The sequence below is a fragment of the Rattus norvegicus genome, chromosome 8, assembly GCF_021556685.1.
Source record: "Rattus norvegicus strain SHRSP/BbbUtx chromosome 8, alternate assembly SHRSP_T2T, whole genome shotgun sequence".
NCBI lineage: Eukaryota > Metazoa > Chordata > Mammalia > Rodentia > Muridae > Rattus > Rattus norvegicus.
This window is the reverse complement of record NC_141541.1, coordinates 41752115-41758131: the sequence shown is the minus strand read 5'-3', so window position 1 is coordinate 41758131 and position 6017 is coordinate 41752115. Positions and strand designations below refer to the sequence as shown.

Sequence of the window (6017 nt, the reverse complement as noted above, 5' to 3'; positions counted from 1 at the left end):
TTCTAACCCATCTTCTTCCTTTCCCTCCCACCCAACCATCTCTCTCCCCCCCCAACCTCCTCAGCCAGCACTCGGTGGGGTTCACCTTTGCCAGGCTACCTAAAGGAGCTGCCAGCCCCCAGGGCAGGTCCACAAAACAGAACACAACTATTGGCAAGCACAGAAAAAAAGAAAATCACAAAAATCAGGGTTACCTTTGTCTACAAATAATTGCAGCTCCTACAAGAGGAGAGGTCGTTTTCTGCATGAAGTTGGATATTTTCTTGTGCTTAGGATAGTTCACCTCACCTGTCCACACTGACTTTCCTGTCTCCAAGAACATAGCAAGAATACCATGTGCAAGCACACAGAGGTGCTCTTTATGGGTATGCCTCTATGCTGGTTGTTGGCATAGCTTCTTGGGGAGAAGGAACTAGATGTAAGAGAAGTGTTCCTTCCTGGGGCTTTCTATTTACCAAAGTCCTATGCACACATACATATACAGGTAGGAGTGTGCATGAGCACATCGTGCAAGCACACACATCGACAGACACTAGATTCTAAGGAAGCGTGAGGGTCAGATTCTCTAGGCCTGGGCTGGGCTCCTGCTGGAGCAGCATAGACAGTGGTGACAGAGAGCAGAGGGTTGTAGGTCCTTTTCCCATCAGCTGAGTGGGCACCATGTGCCAGCATCTCATGGATGGTGATCGAGTTGTCCAGAATCTTCTTGTTTCGCTTCTTTATGGTCTTACACTGGCTCAGCGCAATGATGTTGAGCTTAGGTTTGCTGTCACCATTCTGCTGCTCCCTTAGACACTCCAGATAGCTCTGGATGAACTCACCATGCTTCCTTTGCTCCCATGCTCGAATCAGGTGTCGCTTCCTCTCTTCTTTGTTCCAGTAGCGGCCCATCTTCATCACACTTACTGCATCATCATCAGTGGTCATACCACTGCACGCCTCTCGGATCTTCAGGCCTCTGACCTTCAGCAGCCGATCTCGTACAGGCCACTTGGCCACATAGTGGGTCCCATCACTTCACACCTTCACTTTCCAGTCCATGCGGGGTGCTTCAACAGCTGCAGCCACCACCCTGTCCACCCGAAGACCACTAGCCAAGCTCAAGGAGCCATGACTCAGATCCTCCAGGGTACGTGGCGGGGCCAACTGCATACAGCTATGGTACTGCTTGATCTCCTGGCCACCGTGGCACCTGGAGAGGTAAGGGCTACCTACAGGGCTCACACGCTCCAGAGTAACACTTGTCTTGGTGCTGCGGCTGATATGCTCTTCTGTGTTGTCTACGACCCACTTCGGGATCCAGCTAAAGTTATCAGAACTTGGCTGAGCTCCCTGGTGAAGGAGCACCCTTGAGGTGGGTGGTGACAGGAGGGCGAGAAGGGGTCCAGTTCAAGTTGGAATTGCCAGCAGCAGATTGCTTCAGGGGGCTCTCAGGCAGAGGCTCCACAAGCAGTGGAGTGCTGTGGCAGCTCTCCCCATTGTTGTAGGCGCTGGTGCTATCCTTGTCAGATTTCTCTGGCAGTTCAGATATATCAGATAGCTCATGCTTTTTGGGCTCACTGGCTGCCAGGTCATAGAGACTCTCTTCTTCCAGCAGCCAGAACTTCATACAACGCTCCATCTACTGCTGCATCTTCTGTGCCCACAAGATAGTGCAACACTTGAACTCTAGGTGCCGAAGGTCTTCCTCCAGCATAGCCATCTCATGGCCTAGGCTCTCATTGTGGTTGACATCTAGGGCACTGTTGCCACTGGAGGCCTGGGAGAAGAAGATATTCAGCTGGTTGCCATTTTCCAGGTGGCACTTGATCTCCAGCAGCTCCCCGCAGCGTTCATACTCCTCATCAGTGAGCCCAGGAAGGTCAGCCCCTCCCAGCCCTGCCCCCTCAGCTAGCAAAGAATTATGCTGAAGTAGAAGTCCCTGCTCTGTAGGGCATCCCCTTGTAGCCCGAACTTGCGCAGGCTTCCAAAGGTGTTGGTGGTGCTGGGAGGTTCATCCCTGAGCAGGTCATGTTCAGAGCTCTCTTAGTTGTGGGTACAAGCATTAGTCTGGCCTACCCTGCTGTCCAGATCCTGGCTGTTGCCCAAGCCAGGGCCCCCATCAGGAGCCCCCTTCTCATCATTTCCAGTCTGCTGATCAGAGGTGTTCTTAAGGGATGGATGTGTACAGGGCTTTGTATGATTAGGTGAGCAATTTTATCTTATCAATTAGATCAAATGTTTTTGTGTTGTATGTTTTTTCATGTGCAGATTTAAGTGTAAGAGTGTGTGGCAGGGGGGTTGGGGATTTAGCTCAGCGGTTGAGCACTTGCCTAGCAAGCGCAAGGCCCTGGGTTCGGTCCCCAGCTCCGAAAAAAAAAAAAAAGAGTGTGTGGCAGATAATCTGGGCCGCATAGGACTTGGGATATGTTTCTGTCCTGGAAACCTGCCTTTGGAATTAGATAGCTAGAGAGATTTCTTTCAGGCTCAGAGAGAGGCCTTCAGCAGTGTGATATGGGATGGAGCAGAGCTGATGAGATGCTTTGCTCACTGAGTCAAAGATATCTACCAGATATCTTGGAACACTGCCATGCCGGCCCTAGAGCGGGTCAAAAGACTGCTTTATTTTTATAATATTACAACAACACACCTTAGAAAAATATTTTCAGTAAATATATTAAACACACACTTATGTTTTAAAATGTACATATTCACATTGTGACCTACTCATAATTCTAAAGCTTTTAAATGTCCACCTAAAATGTAAGGAAACCTTCAAAAAGATCTTTGGAATGGGATCACTAACAACATTTCCTCCCAACAGCACTGTGAACATTTTCTTAGGAGAATGAAAAATATAAAAATAAATATCCCAAACACCCCCAATTTTAAAAAGTATGGAATTTACTAAAGCAAAGGTAAATAGTGGAGGTTTCCAGAAGTATAAAGAATCACATGTGTGTGAACACAGTGGAAAAGGACACGGTGGTGTATGAGCACCTTCACCTGTGTTGTCTCATCTTAGTCACTTGATGGCACTGAGGAAGTCTGAGTAATTCTGTAAGCACAATTCTTGTTTTCTGACACAATTAGCCTGTGTTGTCTCTGTCTTATCCATGGTTTAAGACATTAATGCATTTTAACAGTTGGCATATTGTTAACAGATGGGGAAGTTTTCTTGGGGTGGAAGTATCAAACTAGGAATGTTTCTTTGAGAGATGTACTTTTTTCCTTGATTCCTTTCAATTTTACTCAGTTCTGCTGCTTCCCAAATGCCATGAGTTTAATAACTATGTTCTCCTGCATCCTTCCATCATGGTGGTAGAAACCTCTGAAATCATGAAATAAAATTCTTTTATTCTTTCATTGTTTGACTCTGGTTACAGTCATGGAAAGCTGTCTAACATGTGCCCTGTGTTGTCTGAGTAAGAATGAAGTGAGATGCTGGAGCTCTTGTTTGCTGGTCAGCCTGACAGAAAAGGTAATGCTGAAGTAAAGCTTCATTAATCAGGTCTGTTATATTCACAGGGAAACCACCCCTATTTACAATATTTGTCAGATAAGACACATGTGTTACAAAAGGTAACAATAAAGGGAGGAAGGGGAGAGTGCACATGTAAGAGTAATGGCTAATCCTGTTTGTCAACTTGACTATATCTGGAATGAATTCCAATCCAGATTTGGAGGGCTCAACTGTGATCCAAACCTTGAGCCTGGGAGACACAAGTTTCTGACTTTGACAGATGCCTGAAGATATTGAGGCATAGAGGCTATGGAAAGCTTAGGACCAGTCAAGGTAGTACATGCCTTTAATTGCAAGAGACTAAGGCACTGAGATCTTTGAGTTCAAGGTCAACTTAGGACAAACAAGGACCAGAACCAGGATGTGGTGGTACATACCATTAATCTGGACTACACCTGTTGAATATTTACTTAAGTACATTGATAGAAGGAAGATTAGCTCTTCTTCATTTGCTTGCATTTACTTTCCACACATCTGTTGGAATCTACAGGAGACCAGATGAAACAACTAGCCTTGTAGGACTAAGAAACTACTAGATTCTTGGACTTCTCATTCGCAGCTGACCATTGTTGGGGAATTTGACTACAGACTGTAAGTCATCCTAACAAATTCCATTACCATATAGAGACTATGTATTAGTTCTGTGAGTCTAAGAATCCTGATTAATACAGTCAATGGTGAAAGTATGGATTAAGAAATGTAAAGAAGCCAGAATCCTAGAAATGGAGAGTGACAATTCACCTGTCAATTACCAAAACCTGATGCTAAGCCAAGGCAGGTGTCAGAATGTACACAGTTGTAGATATTGATGGTCTCACATCATTTGGCTATAAGGTACACAGATGGGTTAAAGGCTTACTTAAGTACAACACAGCAAGCAAGACTTAAACCTTTAAATCCTGTTACATAAAGAGTGGTCATTATAACATACATATTCATTTTTCAGATTTTTGTTATAAAAATGCTTAGTGAAATTTGTGAGTAAATAAACTATAAACCATGATTTCATTCATCAATCTGGTCATGAAGACCACCAAGAGAATCCTCCCTGCCCTCCAGTTATTTTCTCAGAACTGGATTATTGTCCTGTCCTACAGTTATTTGCAATCAATACCAGAAACAGAAGAATTCTTTCCAAATTTTACATGGAGTCACATTCTCCCATCCTCAACATCTTTGCCAAAGATCACAGAGAACTTTATGTCTCATGGACATGCAAGAATACCCTAAAATCTCCAAGGACTTACATACCCATTGAGACTATCCATTAGAGATGCTTCTGATCTTTTGTAGGTTTATAGGTACTTAACTCCTGTTTTACAAATCCTGGAAGAATTGATCAGTTCAAAGTGAATACAATTTAGTGTTGAAAGGATGAAACCAAGTGTATGAGGATCATTTTGAGCCCAGCTTCAAACACTGTACAGGAACTGAGCCCATGGCTCTGTATAAGAAAAAAAATGAGGGGAGAAGTTGGATGTATATTGAATTTACCTCTGCAGGGAAATCATGACTTTGACTCTTAAACAGGATGGTTTAAGTAGGACAAAAATCTTTCCCCACCCTAAATCAAGGTAATGGACACACTTTAAGGATGAAAATAGGAGGTGTGATGAAGCCTGCTTGAGCTGGCCATACAGGATTGGACAGTTCCTCCATTTTTCTCATTATCATCATCCTATTAAGATCTCTTCTTGCCCACCTTTTATACTGCATTTAGGGTATGAACAAGTAAGTTAAATAAAAAGTGAAAATGAAGTATAAAAGAAACAAAATGAGGAGAAAGAAGATAAGCAATTTGACAGAGGACCAGGAACAGGAAAAAGAGAAAAGCACTATGATTGTCATATCAGTGGCAAGGGGAGAAGGAGAATGTACAGGTATGGAAATGAAGAGTTCATTTAACCATAGTCAAATACCATCTATTGCAGATCTCCCAAAAGAACAAAACATGATCTGTATGTTTACTCACAAGCACTGGTTCCTACCATCTGCCATGAACTCATTTCCAGGAAGTTCACCAGCAGAGGCACCAAGAAGTAATTTCTATTTACACTGAGATTCTAAAACTGGAGAGTAGCAGTGAGAAGACAGAGAACTCAGGAAGTAGCATGTACAGGCAAGGAAGGAAGTGCAGTGTGATCCCAGGCTCTGGATTGAGCAGTTTGCCTGGAGAGAATCCAGGTTCCTCATTGCTACTTTGTGACCCAGTAGGATATATTCTTCTGGCTTCTTTCCCATTGGCTTTACTGTCAGATTTGTGTGTGAGATACTCAAAGAATTGTGAAATCTAGTGAATGATGAATGCAGAGAATAAGTGCAAAGGTCTAATCTAGAAGCAAACCAAAAAGAGAACAATATTCAGAACCACTGATGGAACCAAGCCAGAGACAATATCAGGCAGTGGTCAAGAATAGTCTTCAGAGATGAGATGACAAGAATATAATTATCCATAATAGCAGTCATATATCTCTCAAAAGATTAAAAGCAAAAAAAAAAAAAACAAATGATGGAA

The 6017-nt window shown here is 43.4% G+C and overlaps 1 pseudogene; it reads right to left on the bottom strand.

The window, feature by feature from the left end:
* Positions 1–462: 462 nt before the first annotated feature.
* On the bottom strand, positions 463–4757 carry Pdzd4-ps1 (PDZ domain containing 4, pseudogene 1; annotated as a pseudogene).
* Between the last annotated feature and the right edge of the window lie 1260 nt (positions 4758–6017).